We start from the raw sequence: 22,691 nt of genomic DNA, 5'->3' as shown, positions 1-22,691 counted from the left end.
AAAGATCACCAGTCACAAATAGATGTTCTCTCTCCTTGTCTTGGGTAACAAAAATTGTCCGAGAGACACAGTGCAATATAGACAAGAGCAGGTGGTTGTTTTTTTGTTTTTTTTTTTTTGGCTTGTTTATATTTTTTCTGTCCACTCAGAATCAAAGAAGTTGTCTGATGTTAGGACCATCAGAATCTTCAACACCATATCTGTCCTTGTAGTCCTTGTGTTTTTGTTTGGCATTTCAGATTTTAAGCACTCTAGCATTCCACCAGAGGATTTATACATTGATTAGCAGTTAAAAGCATTTGTCTGTAAGTTTCTTTGGATGACTGTTTCTTACTTTGGGAAAACCAGATCTTCCCTGTAATTGGCAGGCCTATTATAAGTGGATATTCTGTTAAGCTTCTAAGAACTTAGAAGAACTTATTAAGTAATTGAATAAAGCAGAGTGCATTTAGTCTTGCAGTCACACAATATTTCAGAATATCGTATAACCTATGAGTCAATTCAGATGTTGTATATAAGTGATATACCACAGGGATAAAAAAACAGTATTGAAAAGAAATGATGTGAATTGTCATGCCATCCACTAATGCAGTGCACAATGATTTAGTCATCCTTTTTCATAGTTGTCTGATTAAAGATTTGGTTGCAACTATTTTTAAGCTTCAGAATAAAGTTATTGTACTTCCAAAAGTTATGAAGACATTAATATAGGCTTTCTCTAGTTCATAACCAACTTAGTTATTTTGGATTGCTTAATTATTATCTCAAATCAATTCAATACAATGTCAATAAATATTGCCATTTGAGAGCTGTTCCTATTTCCCTAGGAAGAGTTACCAGAGGATACAGCCGCATCTGTAGGAAGGCATATTTAATGTTATATCTGTAATAGAAGCCTGCTTCATAAGCTCTATTTGCATTCCAAAAATTCTGAGCAACAAACAAACCTCTTTATATATAAAATTTCTAAATATAATTTAGAAATGAGTCTATAGTTTTTGGGTTTTTTCTAGAGATAGAAAATAGAGCTTCATTTAAATGAGAGGAAGAATGAAACAGTTTAGGTAACTTAGGTTTTAAATCTATACGAAAATGTGGATGTGTTATGGGAAAAAAACCACATTGATTTTTGAATATAAAATGTAATTCTGATTTTCTCTACTACTTAACGTTTCTTAGATATGTATTCACCTATGATCTCTAAAAAGTGTAATAAGTTTTACTGTACCATGACCAGTAGATTTTGTTGGGGTCTAGCAACTGTAGTTTATCTATATTCTTAAAATATATATATATAGATATGATAGCATGCTATATGAAAACTCATTTTCTGTTCTTGGTCAAAAAGCATATGTTTAGTACTGTGTTTTTACAGGTATATCATTCCACTTATATTTACTTTTGAAAGCATCCCTTATAAAGCCTATATTCTCCTAACTGCTAATTCTGATTTCTCTAATTTCTTTCTAGCTATAAATTGAGTAGTTAACAGAAATAACACAAATAAAGCACTCTAATTTTAACTTGATTGTACTCTTAAAATAATAACACTACTTTTAACTGAAAAAAAGTCTTTCTGAATAAATTAAATTCATTCTGTAGTCAGAATAGATGAGGGTTAAAGATGTTACTAAGATATAAGTAATGTGGATTTTCCTGATTTATCTATAGTCTTGAGATCAAAGCAAATGCGTTAATTTTCTATTATATCCCTCTTTAACTAAATTGGAGTATGCAGTGAAATTTCAGCTCAAGAGAAGTAAGGTGTCTGAGAGATCATTCTCATTTATAAGAATTACAGGCATGAAACCATGGTAAAAGGACACATCAGAAACTTCTGAAGAAATGACCGTGAAGCAGAGTGCAAATGAAGTGCAAAGTGCCCGCTCTGTCACCCGGGCAGCAGGCTTGTAAATGGCATTTTCAAGAGCTTTAATAGTGGACAAGGACACGCCGTTAGTCTAGTTAGAACAAACGTCATTAAAGGAAAAGTGTTGTGCAAGTGACTGGCTCAATCTTCATTAAAGAAAAAAAATGATGTCTCCAAAATGAGGCAGTTATAGTGGAATTGTGGCAGGCTGTATCTTCTCTGACTAAATGACTACTGCACTTGACTAGCTTTTTTAAAAGATGCAGCAGAGGTCATTTAAAGGTGTGCTGTTTAGTCTACCCCGTGTTGTTGTTTTGCTTTCAAAGAGTATTGCTTTTCTGTTCTTTTTATTATTATCTTTAAGTAGCTGTATAAAAGAGTTGCCTTTTGACAAAGTAGTTTATGAATACGATCTATCTGGAAGATTTACTGAGCTTCCCAGAGCCAATCAGAATATGTTAAAACAAAATTTATGTTATTTGCCAGGGACTGGTGGCTCACTTGTTAATTCTAGCTACTCAGGAGGCTGAGATCTGACAATTTAAGTTCCAAGTCAGCCCTAGCAGGAAAGTCCATGAGACTCTTATCTCTAATTAACCATCTAAATCCCGAAGTGGAGCTGTGGTTCCAAGTGTCAGAGTACTAGCTTTCAGCAAAAAAGCTCAGGGACAGCACCTAGGCCCTGACTTCAAGCCTCCCAACCAACCGAATCAACCTCATCATCATCATCATCATCATCATCACCATCATGATGTTTTATTCTTTGCAGTATAAAAGCTTTTGTTTTTGACCCAATTATGTGTGGACTACAGAGTAGAGAAAGGATCACAGAAATCAGTAGATCTTTAGCTTTAAAGCACAAATGTGCAGCTGGCCTTTCCTTAAATTCCTGGGGATCATGGTGTTCACACACAACATCTGTTAATTCATACTTTATACACCAATACAATCATCTTTGACTCCTAAAGGTCATTATTTCACGTATTTCTCTCCCTACGTGCAATCCTGCCTCAAATTTCACTGATGATTAGACACCTTTGGCCTCTACTGATTCTAAGATTCCTTTATGCCAACTTACCTACGGAAGCCATTACTGAGTAATTAGAAGTGACTGCCTAACTGTGAATGAGAGAGAGAGCCGGATGTGCTCCCCACCCCCAATAGTGTCAGAGTTTATGGAGAATTTCCTGTTCTCTTCTTAAAATCCTTTCTTGTATTCATTTATATTTCTGGGTTGATTTCTCCAAAGAACAGTACATTATCTGCATGGATACATTTATAAACCCATGGAAATCTACCTAGAGGTTACCAGGTGAATACATAGTTGCCTTCAAGACAGTATGGTCTCATTTCAACTGTTCTTTTCTGCATGGCCTCGTCCATCTGTCTGCCATTCTGCTGTATTAGATCAGTAAGTTCATGGTCTGACATGCTATCCCTTGGTACCTGTGGTGACTCCTGTCATCTAGTATCCACTATGGTTTGGTGCATTATTTACCTGTCAGATTGATTGATTCCCCTACTTCCACCATCAAATCTACCTGTATAGGAAAAAATGAAGGTTATGCCTGGGAATATGCTAGAATTACTGTTTTCTTAGTACCTTCTGTGTGGGAGGTACTGTTCTAAGTGGTCTGGGTTAATTTTCTTGTGTGTAAAAGGTCCAATTTTAGGGTCAACCAAATTACCTTACAAAAATCACAAACATCCTAAGCAGCCAAAATGTGTCCCAAGTCCAAGTCCATCAGAACCTAAAGTCTGTGTTTTGAGCCTCCTCTGCTAAGCAATAATGCAGGATGACACCCTGAGAACTTTACACTATCCTGCCTATAATCTTGAGCACAGGAAAAAAGGATGTGTTTGCCTTTATAGAGAGTGCCATAATCTTTGGAAGGCAATTAACTGTGATTATCATTGAATGTGTTATATATACTACGATAGCTCCTATGGTGTTATAATAATTTTAAGATAGCTTCCTGGAAGTTAGTCATTGTATGAATTTATCTGTTACAACATTTCAGCTGCCTGATAACCCTGTTCAGTAGGTATTCTCATCCACATTTTATAAAGGAGGAAATTGAGACTTAGGATAAATTGCTTAAAGTAATGCAATAGGCAACTTCAATGTCTGCAGTCTTTCCTGTTCCAAACATAATATTCCATTTAATAAGGTTAAGTTGGTCAAGTTTTCCATCTTGGTAGGCCAAAACTGGTCAAATATTGGCAATTTTGTGTTATACAACCTAAGCAGTGAATTATTATGCATTTTACCATTCCTTACGCTCCTTTCTTAAATGCCTTGCAAGGGATCATTAATAGCCTTCATGCATAAAGACAAAAAAAACAGAAAAATGACAGATCAGCACTGCCTATGTAATATGAGTGCATTCATAACAACAGGCAGGTTACCAAAATTATAATTCATTTTGTTTGCACATCTTTCATATCTGATGTTTTATAAACAGCTATGATATATTTTGAAGGGGACTAAGTTCTCAAAATTGAAAGAAAGAAACCCATTTCTACTAGTTTGAATGTTATCAACACATACCCTTTTTGAGAACCATAGAACAAGAGTTATAATAAACAAACAATATGATTGGGATTCTTTAAAACCCAATTAAAAATGCCCAAATGATGGTTTATACTCATTGTTTCAGTTTATATTGCAAACTCTTACAAACCCACATTTATCAAATTTCTGTGTCCGTATAATGGAAATGGTTGTTCACTCTCCTGCTGACAAAAACAAACCAACCAACCTCTGTATTAGAAAAATCTATTTTTTATATTATTTGTCAAGACTGTTTTACACTTCCGACTGAATATTTCATATGCATATACATCTACATTCAATGTAAATGCATATGAAATATATTTATATATTAGCATAATATATAACTACATAATGAATATAATCTAGATATATAATACTTATGCTTTATATTTTATATATTATATATTTATATTATATGCATTATGTGTTATATATATTTTTAATATACATGTAATATATAAGAAGTTTTTTGACTTCCTGGAAAGCATCTAGCACAGCTCTACTTTAAATTTGGCCAGATTCAGTGCAGAAAAGAGCTCACAATTCATATTCTCTGGGCCTGAGGAGCGTATCGCTTTTGGGTGGCTTATAAAAGGTCTGCTTGATAAAGAAGAGTGTGCCTGATCACAGCTGTCCTGTGCTGAGCCGTTCAGGGCCTGAAAGCTGGGTTTCTACCTCACCCTTCTCTCCCTGCAGTCTATTCTGGGATCACCCTGCAACCTGCCATCTTGAGCAGTGGTCAAGAACAGCACCATACTAGAGCCCACTTTGCCATTGCCTGGTACTGAGCTAATGCTCTTTGCTAGCAAGAGATCCTGCCTAGCTAGAAATAGTTACCAATCCAAAAGGTAGGCCAAAATTATTTTCTGATGACAATACGTGACTTGTTAGAAGATATACATAGTGTACATTTAAATGTTTATGGAGACCCTAGTTTTCTCCTTTTTGCTTTCCTTTACTAACTGGTAGTGCAGAATGCATAATATAGAAATAATAATTTATACAAAATACACTGTATGGACAATATTTTTCTTCTTGAGAGATTATTATGTTTTTTTAGAATAAATTTTAGGCCCAAGTAAAAGGGAATAAGAAAGATCTCTCTTTGCTGAATAGGAAAATTATGAATGGATTTTATCTGCCACAATGATAGTGCTTCAAAGAGTATCTATCTGTCCATTTTTTAGTAAGGTTTTACTTTACCCACTCCCTTAATTGTAAATAATGAAGATGTGTGTATGTCAAATTACTTAGAATTCTCAATGAAAGGAATGATTGTTCTGTTGCGTTTAAGTCCCTTAGTTCCAATTCAGCTACAGTGCTGCTGAAAAATGTTAACGTTTTTTAAACAGTGCTTGAGTTCATTTTCACTGATTTTATCAAAAGGAGAAGAGAAAAAAAAGGATACGGTGATTTTGTTATTTGTAGTAAACAAGCGATTTTCTTTTTAAGGGCCCCCTGCTAAATGTTAGCCACTTGAAGTCCTGAGAATTAGGTGAATAGCATTAAAATACTTGATCTTTTTAAGGATTTGCCATGACATTTATTTTGTAAAAACCAGAAACTTCGAAGTTGATCCATAGAAAAATGGCTTTAGCAATATGTTGTCCCCAAATGAAGGGATAATCTATGACTTGATATACAGTGGTCATAACCCAAACTCTGGACCACGTGGGTAAACATTTTAAAATAAAAATATCAGCAGGAAATGTCATGACAATGTTGGCAGCCTAATGCTGAAAACATATTACTTTCTGTCTTTTAAATGCAGTCTTGGATAATTAGCACACATGGAGCTGCTTTGAATTCATAGGCCATCCATTTTCAGATCTCAGGCTTGCATCTATATATTTTAAATTTAGGAAATATTTGAGTGTTTAAATTCATTAGAGAAAGGTATCAAAGACTGTTTTTCAATTGAACACTATTTATTTGTTTGTTTATTTTTGTGCAAGTACTTGGGCTTGAATTCATGGCCTAAGTATTGTCTGTCCCTTTTCCTTTAAAAAATTTTTTTTATTATTTGAACCATAACTGTACTTTTGACTTTTTGCTAGTTAATTGGAGACAAGACTTTCACGGACTCCCCCTGCCCAAGCTGGCTTAAAACCTTGAACTTCAGATCTCAGCCTCCTGACTGGGTAGGCTCCGGAACACTCCAAGTCCCTTTTGTTGCTGTTTATAAATCCCAGCATTTGATGTCTTGTACACTCAATCTAGAGTAAGACATTTTCACCAAGTCATCAGTCTTCAGCACATATTGTATGCAAATGTCATCCTCTCTTTGAAAATACCTTTTGCATTTTAAGCAAGATCCTGTTTTGACAGTTCTTTATGCTTTATGCATTTGGGGGTGAGTTCTTCTGGTGAGTTTCATTTGAAAAAAAATTCATGAGCTTTTGCTTTGATATATTCATTATGAGTTGATCATTTCCCTTCTATCTCAGTTAACCCTTCAGATACCTCACTGGGAAGTCCTTGTCCAAGTTCAAGGTTTCCATTAGACTCCATCAGTGATGCTAAGTGGAAGATTTACACTAGAATGTACGTTGTTCCTCAGTATTGTGCTGAGAAGTTTCCTACTATTTTTTTCCAATTGAATTATGATGTGAAATGGCATGAATATTGATCAAATTTCTAAATTGAATTTCCCAATTTTTAGACTGTGGTGTAAACCAACCCACAGGTTGTCATAACCAATTCAGTATGTTTTTAACAATAGTCAGTGAAGCATGGAGCTATCTGCACATAGGCTATCAACAAGTCTCCCTTAACTCCTTCCTCCCTGAATTGCACACCAATGGCCAAGTTCATATCCAGGGTAATGATCGACGATCCTGCATGTGTGTGAGTGTTCATGAGGCTTTCCCCTCACTTTTGTGTTTGAAACAATGAAGGAACACTGTTTCTAGATGTCATGCCTTGGGTAGTATGCCATTGTTCCAAATGGCAAAGAAGAGAGTTAAAGAGTCACGCGTCATGAAGAGCTTTTATTTCCAGCACAGTTTATATATTTTACAAGTCTGAACACCCTCTCTACCAAGTCCATTTCCATTTTTCTGTCCTGAGTTATTAGCTCTTTACATTGTCGTTCAGATGAGAGCAAGGGCCTTCTAGTTTTCTGTGCCTGTTCTGGATGAACTTTCTGAAATGAAACATGACTGGGTTTGCTGTGGGTTAGTTAACGTTCCTGCCTCTGTTGGAGCCTCTGATGACGCAAGTCAATCCCTAAAATCCTCTAAATCAGTCATTTGTGGGGGATCAACGGGGCCAAGCAGTGTTCATCTTCCAGGTCTTACCTCACGGGTTTGTACAAAACAGCTTGGCATCCACAAATAGGAAGCCAGTTTAACTCTCTGAGCAGTCCTTCCGTTCTTTCCATTAAGGAAGTGGGAAGGAAATTAGATGAAGAGAGCTAGAAAGAGAGGGAGAAGGAAGAACGGAAGGGAGAAAAATTGCGCTAGGGAAAATGAGAAGAGCGAAGATGAGTATCTTCCTTTGTTGTCTTTGTCTTATTAAGCAGTGTTGGTATGCAGTGTGTGTGTGTGTGTGTGTGTGTGTGTGTGTGTGTGTGTGTGTGTGTGTGATTTTTTTTGAGCCAGGGTTTTTCCATGTGTGGCCTGGAACTTGCTATCTAGTTCAGGCTAGCCCTGAACTTTTGGTCCTCCCGGCTCACCCTCTGGAGTACTGGCATTGCAGGCATGTGTCACCACACTTAGCTCAGTGTTAATATCTTTTTCCTGCCAGTATGTACTTCTAGTTCTCTTTCGTCTGCTGCAGTAAATCACATATTTTCTCCTCAACACTGAGTCGAGAAGGGGGAAAAATAGCACAAGAAAGGAAATGTATACATAAAGTCAGTACTAGATTTAGAATATAACAAAAATATGCTGTAGATTCTTTTTTAAATTCTATAGCTTTCTGAAAGCCATTTTTCCTTAATTTGAGAGCTCCTATCACTTGCTAATGTGGCAATAGCTACTTTGCCTTCTCTGGCATAGAAAACATCCACGAAAGAAGTTAGCATTATTAAGTGAATATGTTTTATCAAATACTTACACCGTACAGTTTACAACATGCTGTGACACATCTGATAAGATCCTTTGAAGAAGACAACAAGTATCATCTTTCTGACAATAAATGAGGAAATTGAGAGTCAGAGATGTTAAGTGCTGTAGATGAATAATTGTAGTTGCCTATTGTAGTATGGCTTTCTATAATCTTAAGTGTGTATGTGTGTGTGTGTGAATGCAATCATAGAATACTGGCACAAATGGAAATAGATAGGTAAAAAGAAGGAAGTAAATTGACAGGTAAATTATTTCCACTTATATACACCACTTGGCAATAAGGAATTGTCCTCCCTGTATTAATATAAGCAGTAGAATGTCCAACAGATAGTTTTAATCCAATTAAAGTGATCTGTTGTGACTGAACTTGACTGGAGGGACTGGAAGAAAGATGGTTAAAATGTCCTTCCAAGATTATACTCTTTTAGCATCAAAAACTTGAGAGAATTTCTGAAAAAATGATTATAGTGTGACTTATTTTGTATATTCCACAATATATATTGTTGAGTCACAAATCAAGCTGCTTTCGAAAAGATGTTAAGTATCATTGGATACGTTTCTTTAATATTTTAATTGAAATATGAAGCAACTGCTCAGAATTTTAATTTCTGGTAGGCATATGAGGTCCTTTAATTAGTATATCCATTCTTTTTTTTTTTCTTGCTGAGTATTCTCCTGAATAAGAATAAAAGCAGCAAAATTAGACAATGTATGGAAAAGGAAGTCCTGGCTCTGAGAAGCTTTACCAGAGAGAGTCTCCAGACCCCATATTTCTGGCTAGAATTTGCAAATGGGGGAAAATTCTTTTCCTGGCATGAATTGTGTAACAGTTGTTTGTGTACCTTGAAGCTTAGCAGACTCTATCAAAGGTAATCAGTGAAATAAATCTCTGCTTTCAAAGGTAAAAATGGCATACACATCCGTGTTTGCAGAATTATTTTTAAATTAAGAATATTTTTATTTAAAATATCATATTTAAATCATTTGGATTTCTTTGTGCTGTAAAATTGCACATATAAACAGTTCACTTCCTGGCCCTAGGTGAAGCTAGAAAGTATTGTAAGGAGAGACAGCTCAGCTTATAATAACACTTGCCATGCTGAGCTCGCTGATTTCTGCAGCAAGGCAGTAGAAAGCACACACGTTAGGAACATCAGCTGTGCAGTCAGACATCCTTCCTTCTGAGACTGTGGGCAAGTTATTTTATCTTTGTTTCCTTCTGAAAATGGGGTTTCAACGTCCATTTTCTAGGTTTCATGGGTGAGATAAATAGTTCTGAAAAGCCATATATGTAGCTTCATGCCTAGCATTCTGTGTTCACACAACCAGTACACAAGAACAGTTTGACTGGTTGTGGTCTCAAGATTTATAAATTCGCAATGGTCCATAAGGAAGAATCTTGTTGGATTTTACCACAAAGGTAGGGGCTTCTACATATGAAGACGATTGATGTACCAGAGAGATGAGATGGAGCTTGTATGTGGGCATGAGTATTGTTCTGGGAGGGATCAGCCCTTGGAAGTGTTGCCTTCCAAATCGAGCAATAACAGTATTTACAGAGGACAACAGGTAACACAGCCAAACTTCCCCGAGAGAGCTGAATCCCTCCCTGGTGTCTGGTACCTGCTAGAATTAAAGATAGTTCTGTAGTATATAGGGAACCAGGACTGTGGAGAATAGAATGGTTAGGAGAATCCTGGGCTTGAAACATGGAGAAGTGAGTGAGGACTAGAATATAAAACTGAAGAATGACAGAGCATGATTTAAGGTCTATAGAAAGAGCTTGGGAATCCTTGGAAGAAAGAGGGACCAGAGATTATCATCACATTTCCTGGGTTAGCTAGGGAGATGGAAGGTGGTCAGGGGAGAGCCTTTTCATTTGAGACACTTGGAAGTATCACCAAGGGGTGGGCTGTTTTGAAGTGTAGATTAGATTAGAACATGAGTCTTTCAGGGATAAAATCTGATCTGATCTAACAGCATTGACGATTTTTTAATCCTCTGTCCCAAGAACACACAGATTAGCACAACAATAGTAATGGTTTTTAACAGAGATTTTGCAATATCAATTAAGAAAGGAACCATGAGGAAATCTAGGTGAAGGACAGTGGCCCTGGGTATTTTGTAATAGAGCGGGAACCGTCTAAGTGCCTCGTTTTGTATGGGTGTTATTCCATCCATTCCCTTGTTTGAGAGTAAGCTCCTTAATTAAGTGAGAATGGCCTTGTGTGTGTTTTCAAAGACAGCCAAAGAAAAAGCTGGGTAGGATGTCCTACTCCATTGCCAGGCCCAGTGAAAGGAAATTGAAAAAAGTAGAGAAAGTGGCAGTCCATTAGAAGAGAGGGAAAACAAGCTAGATTCCTTTGCTAAGGAGGAAATGAATGCACATAGTGCCAGCCCTTGAAGGAGACAGGAGTCCAAGGGCAAGGATCTATTTATTCTTGATTGCTTCAATCTAAGCACCAAAATTGTAGGAGAAGGATGAGTAATGGACTTTAATGAGTTTCTATTTCAACAATGCTCAAATAGGCTTCTTGAACTTAGTTCATCAAGAACAAAGATATTAATTGAGAAAAACTAAAATAACATGAAAATAAACTGGAATCAAGCTGATTGTGTGTGTGTGTGTGTGTGTGTGTGTGTGTGTGTGTGTGTGTGTTTGCATTATACACAACCTAGCTAGCTATAACTTTTGGAAACCATGTAGCCTTCCTAGGTAGAGGAAAGGCTAGAGAGACAGTTCTAGTCCTTTCTGTCAGGCAGAGTATCTGCCTACCTTGGTTCCAAACTGGATTGCTCTACAATAACAGGGTATGGTCTTTGGTCATAGTACATCTTTCCAAAAGTCTTATGGTTGCAAGAATGCCCAGAATCCTCCTGCAGTGTCTTAATGGCAGTTTAGAGCTTTCTGTCTTATCTGGTTCTTTCTGCCATATTTCCCGCGGCTGCTGTTCTTCTCTCTCCCATCAATCATCCTCCCTTTGAATTTGTAAATTCAGTTATTGCTTAAAACAGCTCAAGAGGTAGATGTGCTTCTTTCCACGGACTCAAGACATAGTGACTTTTTCTTTAAACTTTCACACTTGGCATTTGTTGACCTCGTTCTTTTCATATGTCCTCCAGGAGGTGACACTGCAGTCTTCTCTGTCCAGTTCCCCCTTGGTTTCTCAGAATGGCTGTTTCTCAGTTCTTAAAATGTACGTCTGCCTTGTCCTGGCTGCCCCCAGGGCACTCACAGTTTCTTGGCCTTGGAATCCCAAATATATGAGCTTTGCAGGCCTTAACCTTTTCCCCCGTGACAAGAGCCACCTGGATTTTGGTCAGTGGCCATTGCATAGCCATCAGGCAGCTAGTATGCAGAGCTCTGTGATCTTTCCTGGATGTTAAGTTGTCAGTGATCACTCCAGTTTCTGCTTTGAGCAAAGGGTCTGTGGTCTTTAGGTGAGACACAATTTAGTCTCCATGAAAGTAACCCTTAAGAAACCCTGGTTCAGTCTGATATTTACTTTCTGTGTATGTATGTGCAGCCTTCTTTTTATTCTCCTTCTAATTTTATTGTCCTTTCAAGAGATTCTTTTTTTTTTCCCCATGGCTTCAGGGCTAAGAAGAAAATAGTCATACATTCAAACTACTCCTGTCCCAATAGAAAAATCCCCTTTCAGCACTTGTATATCTTTTTTAAAAAATTTTATCTTGTTACATTAACCTTGAGGTTCAGGGCTTTTGAAATTTTCTTTATAACAAAAAACATATTAGGAGTAAGGTGAATATCTCAGTATTCTGTGAGAATGGGTAGGTTAACAAAAAGATGCACCACATTCCAGTTTCCTTACAAATCATATAAAAGTGTACTTGATGCATGAGTTTACTTACGTGTGGAATCTTAGGGGGACAAATTTAAATATTCAGTTAAATGATAAAATAGTGGTTACTAGAATAGAGGGGCGGCAGTGAGCAGATGTAGGTCTAGAATACACAGTAGCAGATATACAGAATGAGCAAGTCTGGAAATCTAATGTACAGTATGAGCATTACAGTTTATACTACTATATTAAGGGTTTTTAGCAAGTGAATAGACTTGAGCTGTTCTCTCCACAAACAAAAAAGGGGGTAGTTCTATGGAGATGATTGACATGTTAATTAGCTTCACTATAGTAACTATTTTACTATCTATGTATCTCATCATGTTCTATAAACCTCAGACATATATACAATAAATCACATGTGCATTTTTGCATTTGTATATCTATATACCAAGAGATCAACTCCAGCTTTACTATTTATAACTCAGAGATTACAATGTTGAAAATTTTTGAGATTGAGCCTTTAAAACTCAGTCTTTCCTTTCACATTCCACCCTACTGATTTCTCTCCTGGTGCATCCTCAGACTACTTGCCAGAGCGTACCAGTTCATAGAAGAGCAGGGGAGATGCTCAGCCCTGTCACTGCTAATTGGTGTCTTACATAGACATATTATCTAGCTATCAGGTGTCTCTTCACTTTGTGACAACATGGCATTGAGAACCTTCGTTAAGAATGCTTACAGGATGTATTTTTATGCTCGCAGATATTTTTTTTTAGGATGACTTTCAAGCTTTTGAGGGACAGGAGCTGATTTCAGAAATTCATCCTTCATTCGTAGCATTCTGGTAGGATTTCTATATTTGTCTTATTGTATAAAATGGTGAATTTTTGCATGCACGATGACTAACATGTCTGGACAATGCCTTTGTAGACTTGAACACCAAGGCACCAGTGTCTTTCCTTTGTAGCTCAGAATCCTCAGGCTTTGTGGAGTCTCCTGTGTAAGGCCAGCGTACATGGGTCAGAGGTCACCTCTAAGCCACCCTTGGATTAGGCTGGTAGGTGGTCTTAGCAGTCCTGAATGCCTACCAGTTAGAAGACTTGTGGCCCCATGGGTCAGATTGTATAAATGTGCCCTCAATAATGTTAATGATGACCTAAATACCCATGTATACATGTTTTAGTCACATGTATTTTCTTTATAAGAAAATATATGGTGGAGAACAACTCAATGGGAGTTTCATTTCAATGTCCTTTACTTTACACTAGCAACATTACATTTTTATTTTCAGCTTTAACCTGCTTGCTCTCCTCTCTCTCTTTCTTTTTTCAGTAAACAAATACAGTACCTTCTGTTGAGGGGAGGGTTTGAGAGGAGTTTCAAGAAAATCATTGTTCACATTTTAGAGGTTGTTTGTAATAACTTTGCTTATGCTATAAAAATGTTAATAGCTTTTGAAGAATAAAAACTCTGTAATAATTGCCCATCTATAAGCAGAGTCTTATGGTTTTAGCTGCAATCTATGGTCCCGAGTGGAGAGAGTGTAACATAATACCTTCTATTTATGCATGGTTTATGAACTGATTTACACAAGGGGCTTTGTATTTATAAAACTGCATCTCACTTTGTATGCATCGTAGCCATTTAGTATTTGAGTTGCCAAGAGGGCAAAATTTTGTTGCTAAAATGCGGCAATATGACCTTAGACTCAATATGTATATAAATCATTAAGTGAATCTTTAAAGAGTTTTGAAAGATGACTTTGTTAGATCAGAACCCAACTGTAGGTCCTTAGACATTTTTGTAATTCATAAAGCTCAGTTTCCATTTCTCTTGTGAACAGAAGTCATAATAAGAGTAACAAAGAATTTCCTTAATGAATTGGTGGAATATAGTGTATATCACATTGAAGAATGTTTCCAATTCTAAAATTTGGAAGGATGGTGTTTAAAGGCACTCTAGTTAGTTATCTCAACAGGTGGTAGCTGGTAATTGATAATTATATTTAAAGTATGTGCATTCATTGTGGTTGGTAGTAATATAGCATTTTTATCCACAGATCTCAAAGCATGTGTGAATAAATATGCATTATTTTCCTATTTTAAATAGCCAGAGACTCACTGAACGTTAATTGGATATAAGCAGACAGAGAAATTTCATTTCATGTCCCCTGCTTGCTTGAAGCTACTAAAAAAAAAATTCTTCCCAGAAACTAGGATGAAGAACACACTGTACCTGATCTTTAAATAAGTATGTTCAGGAGTACGGTGCCAACTCCCAGAGCAGCCCCGTAGAGCACAAAATGCCCCTGCACATATTCCCTAAGCTCCTCACACCTAGGCACACAAAGCCCTTTGGCAATTTTGAGTCAGAAGAGATGTCAGTAGTCATTGTTCTAAATCCTTACCTGCTCCCTTGAGCTATACAACAGGCGAACCAAGGCTAGGGAGATAACGCTATTACTTATATCCTCTATGAGACTTCCAATCCCTGATAGACCACTTGGTTAGGAAAATATCGATTGGGAATCTGGCATCTGGCAGCTCTTTCCTACATGCTTGCAACAGGACAGGGAGGGAGACAGACAGACCACCAGAGTTCTATTGGAGCTGGCATTCTAGGAATGCAAGATGATCTCTGCTTGGCTTCTGCCTGTTCTCAGCTTTAACCCCCCATCTGCACCCACCCTGCACAAGGAAGGTGACGCTGTCCTCTTCGGTAGAGATTTTCCCATCTTGTGGATCCTTATCTCATAAGAAAATATTTCTGAGCTGTTGTTTCAGTTTGTTTGGCTTTGATTTCTTGAGACAGTGTCTATTTCTATACCCCAGGCTGGCCTTGAACTTACTGTCCTCTTGCTTCCGTCTCTTGAGTGTTGGCATTCCAAGTATATGCTACCATGCCCAGAAGAGCTTTCTTTTCTGTAGTTCGTATTAATTTACATTTTAATGTTTATGTTATGAAAATAATAGCTGGGTTAAGTATAGTTTCAAATGCTATATAAACATTCCCTTCCTACCTCTTGTTCTCCCATAGTCACAACATATGAAAGAGGCAATTTTCCTTGGAAAAGGAGTGGGTGTGAAGGAGTAGGCATCTATTCCAGGTCCAAGACTGTTCTGTGGTGTAAAAAGGACAAAGTTGACTACCAAGACCTCCTTGAGTTTAAGGGTTGGAGGACATGCTGAAGGGCTGCCTGTTTTATTAATAGTAGTATTCCTATTACTACTACTACTACTACTCTTTCTTTTCCAGAAAATTCCAGACATATTTTACTGATATAAAATGTCCACTCTCTTCTGTTTTCCTTAATATTTGTTCATATTCATTGAACTGTTGAGTTTCTAGCCAATAGTCCAGAAGGCCTGTCTCTTTCTGATGAAGTTCTTCCTCCCTCACAGGTATTGGTTTGAACCTGGAGATACATGTGGTTTGCTTTGTTTTCTAATTGAGATTCCTCTGGGTGAGAGGAAGTGTGAATTATTTATCTTGGGGTGCATCATCTCATTTTATTCTCCTATGATTCTCTATTTTTAAATTTGGCTCAGCCCAGCTCAGCCTTATGGTGAGTTTCTGCTTGAGTGCATTCAACTTTGTGCCTCTGTGTTTCTCCGCTCAGGTTATGTTTCATGGGCAGCTGCTTACAACCTTAAAACATGAGAAGAACCCTGGCAAACAGCACTAAGAGATTTTGGCCAAAAGGTGATGCCCAGGGCAGGAATGTTCCTGTCTCTTGTTCCATGAGGACTCTCAGCTGTTTCAGGAGTGGCTCTTTTCCTAGAATAGCAGTAGTGTGCAGCTGATGGTTGCCAACAACCTCATGCTCTCTGTACCAGGGCTGGCTCTTCAACAGCTGGTATGCTTGCACACCACCAGCATTCCAAACCTCCTATGCACTGGCATTTAGACCTTAGCAAACTCCCAAACATTTATTGAGTGATATGTGGCCTTTTCTCACCACTGTGGAAATCTGGGCATGAGAAGAAGAGACAATGGCAACTGGGAATCAACTTAGATTAACAGATATCTGTTCTGCATATTGTTTTACATGTACTTATGATACACATTTGAAATAATTTGCCTGAACTTCCTGTGAACTAAAGACACAACTAACTACTCCTAGTTAAGGATCCTTATTTCCCATACCATGGCAATCTCCAGCAGTTTTGTTTTATCCTAATTTGAGACTTGTAGAGAAATTAGTTTTTGGTGGTTTGTGTACAGATGTCCACTTAGACATCTTGTCTTTGGTATCTCTGTGCTCTTCAAGCTGTAAGGGCTTTAAATTTCACTTTTGTTCAGGACTCTTGAGTCTCCCTTCTCTTTGACCCTAGTGTAGGGCCTAGAAAGAATCTCTTCCTTCATTGGAGGCTGAGCCCTGTTAAGAAGAAAAGGGAACAAAAAGCCCAGAGCCCCAGTGTTCAGCACTATTAGATCAGATTTATAGGGATTTTAGCAAAATATCTATTGTGTACTTAGCATGTACACCTAGGAAAGCACTAATTGTCCAGTCATTGAAGGCACAGCTACTGTAGGCTCTGAAGTGTGCAAGAGCACAGTGTCCACCTGCATATACTATTGTAGCTTCTCCACATCACGCACATAAGTCACAAGCATCCCCAAACCCTGAGTTTGGCAAACCAGCAGTGGAAGTGCCCCAGGTATCATGAGAAATTCCCTAGCCTCCTTCCCAATTCTGAGCAGGCAAAAGTGTGGCCACTTGTGTTGGTGGTTGAAGGCCCCAATGCCCATTCCCAGCATACCTTTGCCCAGCACAGGGCAGGCCCCTGGCTCATCTAAGAACTCGTGCGTTTTGGGTTAGTTTGACATAGGAAGCTGACCGCCACGTATAGTGCAGTTTCAGTGGGAAAAGCACATTCCAAATTCCTACACAACTGCTTCAAAAACAAACTTCTGAAATACAACCTGTTCATAAGTTGTGGACCGCCTGTATTTAATACTTTTTTGGCAGTACGGTATACTTCCAAATTTTATGCATCTTATGGAAGAGGACATTCTGCAAACTGTTTAAAATTCAACCCAAGTTTGGATTCTTTCTCTAGCTTGTATTTCATTTATTCTTTGGCTATATATTTGACACATGGCAGGTCATGATGCAGTTTATTTCAAAGCAGATACTCCATGTTACTATTGTTCCAACTTAGCAAGATAATAAGATGAGGGTTTTATTTTATTTTACTAAAGGACAGTATCCTAGTTGATGAGATCATTACTGGGTCTTTTTGTTGTTGTTTTTTGTTTTCATTGAATAAAGAATGTCTTTAGGATGGAACCACAATCCTTCTTTCAGTAGGAGCTGCAGATATGTGGTATCTGGTAGATAGACCTTCTTCCCCAGGTCATCTTAGATGTAGGCATAGAATTTTACTAGGGCTATCTGAGATAGTTCTTAGTTCCATTGATCTGCACACATATTTCAGCTTTCTCAGTTTTCCAGTCCTGTGATTGTGTGTGTGTGTGTGTGTGTGAGAGAGAGAGAGAGAGAGAGAGAGAGAGAGAGAGACAGAGAGACAGAGACAGAGAGAAAGAGAGAAAGAGAAAGAGACACAGAGAGACAGAGACACAGAGAGACAGAGAGAGACAGAGAGACAGAGAAAGACAGAGACAGAGAGACACAGAGAGATGGTACTGGGGCTTTTGCTCAGAGGGACTGGCACTGTCCCATAGCTTTTTCCTTCAGAGTAGATGCTCTACAATTTGAGCCATCGCTCCACTTCTGACTTTTTTTTCTGGTTAATTAGAGTGAGAATATCCATGGCCTTTCCTGCCCAGGTTGGCTCTAATCAAGATCCTCAGGTATCAGCCTCATAAATAGCTAAAGTGGGAGAAAAATGAGGGAGGTGGTAACAAGTTCGACAAGAAATGTATTCACTACCTTACATATGTAACTGTATATAACCCCCGTAACTGTACGGACAGAGATGCAAAATATTGGGGAAATTGGGCTGGAGAGTAGCATGGAGAAGCTAAAAGCATGAGCCTGGAATGAATCTAAAAGCATGCATAGAAAACAGGACTGTGAAGAGCACTTTAAAGCCAAGAGATCAAGGTCCCTGGGAACAGAAGATTAGCCTGGGCACCAGTCTAAAAGGCAGTGAACACATTTCACGTGCTGACTCATGAACCTCTCTTTAGATTCCCTTCACCCCTGCACCAGTAGCTCATGACCTTACTGGTCTCAGCAGACTCATTCTCTAAGTATCCCTTGGGACCCTACCATACTTGTTGGCAAAGCAAACACCTGTGCATATTATAGTACTAAAATTGTCTCTGGGGCACAGTAATGATTTTGGATTGAAAGCATATGGACGTTTGTAGAAAAAAAAATATTAACAGGTTTAAGAATGTTCTCCATGTCTCTGATCTTAAAGACATCAAATATATGGAGGTAGGCACATGTTTACATGATTGTGAAGGTATGGACAGTACAACAAAAACATGTCTTCTTCGATGGTGCTTTTTCAGAAAGCCCTGGAACGCAAATCACTAGTGTTAATGGAGACAGATGTTGTATGTCCTATCATGTGCTGAGTTGGGACGTTTCTGAAGATGAAAAGCATATAGAAAGTTCTGGGCCCTGTCCTCATTATGTTTGCAGTTTTGTGGAAGAAATTAGTTTAAGAATAAGTGAATACACATTCCATGGATGTTTCAAAAGGGCAGATAAGAAAGGGTCTCATTTCAAGGCTCAATGACTGGTACAAGGCAATGCATGATGGGTGAAGAAGAAAATAGGTTTTAAGAAACGTACTAAGGAAAAAAAGGCAATTGAGACCCTTCCATGATGCAGGGAAGAAAACTGCCAGGACCAACTATGGACCACTTCATGCTTTGTGGTGGGCATTAAAGGTGGAACAGCCATCAAAAGAATCTAAAAAATTCCCTGTCTTCTTGGAGTTTACTCTTGGATGAATGTTTTCTCAAGAGCAAAGACAGTCCTTGAAGGGTTTGTCCCCAGCAAGGAATATTATCCAACTTGCATGTCCTACTAAACCTGAGGCAGGCCTGGCTTGTGGCTACTTCGAAGAAAACATAATAGCAGAATCCCTTTTAATTCTTTTAGGCAATCCAGAGGCTTCAACGTATTATGTATTGTTTTCTCCAGGAACAAAATTTCCTGTGATTTCTTAGCTTTTGTTTGAAAATACCAAACAAGTGGTGTGTAATTATTTAAAGCTTTCCATTTTATACTAAGACATTGTATTTCTGGAATTAATATTTCTGGAATAACATAAGGAATGCCTCCTGATGGACAACTTCCTGCAAATCTGCTTGCAGTTACTTTCATGGCTCCTGAAGCAGTGCAGTTGATAAGAAATGACAAACTATAATATGTTTCCTTACATAGACCATCTGCCTATTCACAGTATGGACATTAATTCTCATAAACAGTCACTTCAGCTATGTGAATGTCTGCTTTTCTTTTATGATATGTTCATCCATAGGCAATTATTTCTTGTTTATGTGATTTTTCTAATGGACCCTACAAAACTTGTTTTCCCCCTGAGGGTAGATTTTTAAATAATTTAATGTGAAATTTATATGTAAAATGTTTATAGGTTAAATTATTTATATGTGAAGATGTTTCAGCAAGGTCATTCTGGAATGTGAAGTAAAAACCTCTCAATCTCTCTCTCTCTCTCTCTCTCTCTCTCTCTCTCTCTCTCTCTCTCTCTCTCTCTCTCTCTCTCTCTCTCTCTCTCTTACTGGCAATCAGAGCCTCAACATTGCTTTACCATGTTAACCACACCCTCATCTCAAGAAACTTTAATTCTGATGAAGACAACATAGAGTCCAGGACTTTGTAAAAGATAGTTATAGGCATTGAAACATGAAGCTATGAATTTCATTTATATTTTGTGCTGGTACTGGGGCACGAACTCAGGCCATGTGCTCTTGTTTGCTTGCCTTATTGCCCAATGCTGGAACTCTATCACTTGAGCCATACCCCCACTTCTGGCTTTTTGCTAGTTAATTGGAGATCAGAGTCTCACAAATTTATCTTCCTGGGCTGGCTTTGAACCTATGATCCTTAGACCTCAACCTTCTGAATATGAGGGAGGGTTACAGGCATGATTATTAGATAAGCTATTAATTTCAATAGTCTTAAATCTGTCTATAGTATTAGACCTCATGGATTCTTGTAGCATTCCTTAACCAAAATCCATTTGGAATTTAGGATTTTTTTTAAATTTTAGAACAGTAATATGATAACTACTGTATAATACAGTTTCTAGAAGTCTAACACTATACCTATATGTGTATGTGGACATTTCTTCCCCAAATTCCTGAATATCCATACTTAGGGAGATAAAGTATATAAGTCAGTTTAAGTTTGTCACCCAATAAGTTTTCTTCATCCATTATTCTTAGTTTTCTTTTCTCTAGGCTTCACACTACTGCTAAATGGTTTGGCCCAGTAATAGAATCACAAAGAAATTTTGGAAAAATTTCAAATTTAGCATATGGTATTCAGACCTCCAAATGACAAAAAATATCCGTTTCTTTTGTTGCCCGTACAGAGTGACTCTAGGTGGCTTGGTTTTGGGATTACTTTTATAATAGTAGAGAAATGAATGAAACAGTGGATCGACAAAAAGTGGGTGATGAAACAGTCACACCATCTCTAATCACAAACAACTTCCTTCGCTTCTCTCTTTCTTAGCTACTTTCTCCTGACAATGTGAGTCTGTGATCACATGAGCCCAGGATTCCTCCCCAGACATAGCATAGTTCCCAAATGTTTAACAACCAAGTAGAAAACTAGAACAAGTGAAGCTCATTCCTTCCTTTTAGTCTTTATGATCTCTCTCCACTCAGACCAGAACATTTCCTCCCAAACACCCCTGTCTGGCTTTTTATTAGCATAATGGGTTCAGCCTAGCCTACCACCTTGATTCCTTATCATTCTCTAGAATTTCTGTTTGCTTCACTATTTCACTTCCAGTGATCTGCCACCTCATGAGATTGTGTGTTTCTTTCGGGCAGGAACTTGTTCTCTGTCAAATTCCTTAGGACCTAGGACATGGCATGCAGATGGATAAATGAGTGAATGAATTTGCTTATTATTGTAAATGACAGTACTGTGAAAATCATCAGTTTTGTTAACATACAAATATGAGTAGTCTGCCTCTTACTCTTTAACTTACTTCAGTGATTATGTCAGAAACAAAAAAAGACAGAAGTCAATATAAGGGACCAAGATCATTTTCATCCTGGGATATGAATTCAGGGCCTTATACTAACTAGACAAGTTCTCTACCAATTAAGCCATGCCCTTAGCCCTTCTGTGCTTTAGTTATATTTCTGGTAGGATTTTGAAGTTTGACTAGTTTTAGACCTCAATCCTTCTACCTATACCTACTACATAATTGGGAATATAATTGTGAGCCACCGTGTCCAGCTTGTTCTGTTGAAATTAGTGGAGTTCCATTAATTTTTTGCCTGGGCTGGCTTTGAATCAGGATCTTCCTGATCTCTGCTTCCCATGTAACTGGGATTACAGCAGTAAGTCAACAGGACTTGTCTTAATTTTTAAATGGTTCTTCCAGATAAATGTTTATTCTATCTATCTATCTATCTATCTATCTATCTATCTATCTATCTATCTATCTATCTATCTATCTGTCTGTCTATCTATCTGATAAATGTTTATTCTATCCATCTATCGATCTATAATCATTTCTATCATCTAGTGTCTAGCTAGCTCACAGAGAATATTCTAATAGATGGATAGCTTTTTAAAAAAAGCTTTTAATACTCCATATAAGAGCATAACTAATGTTCCATGAGGTGCTCAATTTACTGAATTCTCTCTGCTGTCAGTAAATTATTTTCATTTCTAAAAGTTGTCCCCAAAAGCTTATTATAGTAATCTAATATTTAATACATTCAAAACTTTAATATTGCTATACAAATAAATGGTTTATTCAAGAGTTAAGTTTATCTGATGGAGGGATGGCAACTTTATGGTGTTTTCTTTGTCAAAGAGATCTAGTTGGAAATTAGGTTGAACAGAACTCAAGCCAAATAGAAGCAGAGGCAGGGAAGGAAGAAAATAGCATTGCTGACACTTCAAATGAAATAAGAAGGAAGGACAATAATAACTAATGTTTGTTGCGTATAGTAATACTATAGTGCAAATAATCATGGAAAGACTTTAGTGGAAAAAAATTATGATGCCTATCTTATTATAAAGAAAAAAACCCAATTGATGAATAGTTTGTTATTTTCAAAGTGTAAAAATAGGATAATTAATTTTACATCACTTGACACATTTTTGCCTTTCTAAAATTAAATTTCTAAGAGAAATAGATTTAGGACCAAATTTCACAACACAACATTCATTAAAATGGTTGGGAAAAACA

General features: G+C 37.5%; 1 protein-coding gene across 7 annotated transcripts in view; it reads left to right on the top strand.

The window, feature by feature from the left end:
* Tenm3 (teneurin transmembrane protein 3) overlaps positions 1-22,691 on the top strand; it is a 608,309-nt gene that overhangs the window by 69,632 nt on the left and 515,986 nt on the right. Inside the window, exon 1 of one of the 7 annotated variants that reach the window (XM_070016439.1) lies at positions 13,115-13,147. The exons of the other annotated variants lie outside the window; for them this stretch is intronic. The gene's annotated coding sequence lies outside the window, so the exon portion shown is untranslated. Of the gene's footprint in view, positions 1-13,114; positions 13,148-22,691 lie in introns of those variants that run through there. 7 annotated transcript variants of the gene reach the window in all.

The sequence above is a fragment of the Dipodomys merriami genome, unplaced genomic scaffold (assembly GCF_024711535.1).
Source record: "Dipodomys merriami isolate MVZ:Mamm:240054 unplaced genomic scaffold, mDipMer1.0.p SCAF_12, whole genome shotgun sequence".
Classification (NCBI taxonomy): domain Eukaryota; kingdom Metazoa; phylum Chordata; class Mammalia; order Rodentia; family Heteromyidae; genus Dipodomys; species Dipodomys merriami.
Note: the sequence above shows the minus strand (reverse complement) of the source record. Positions and strands in the feature narration are given on the sequence as shown.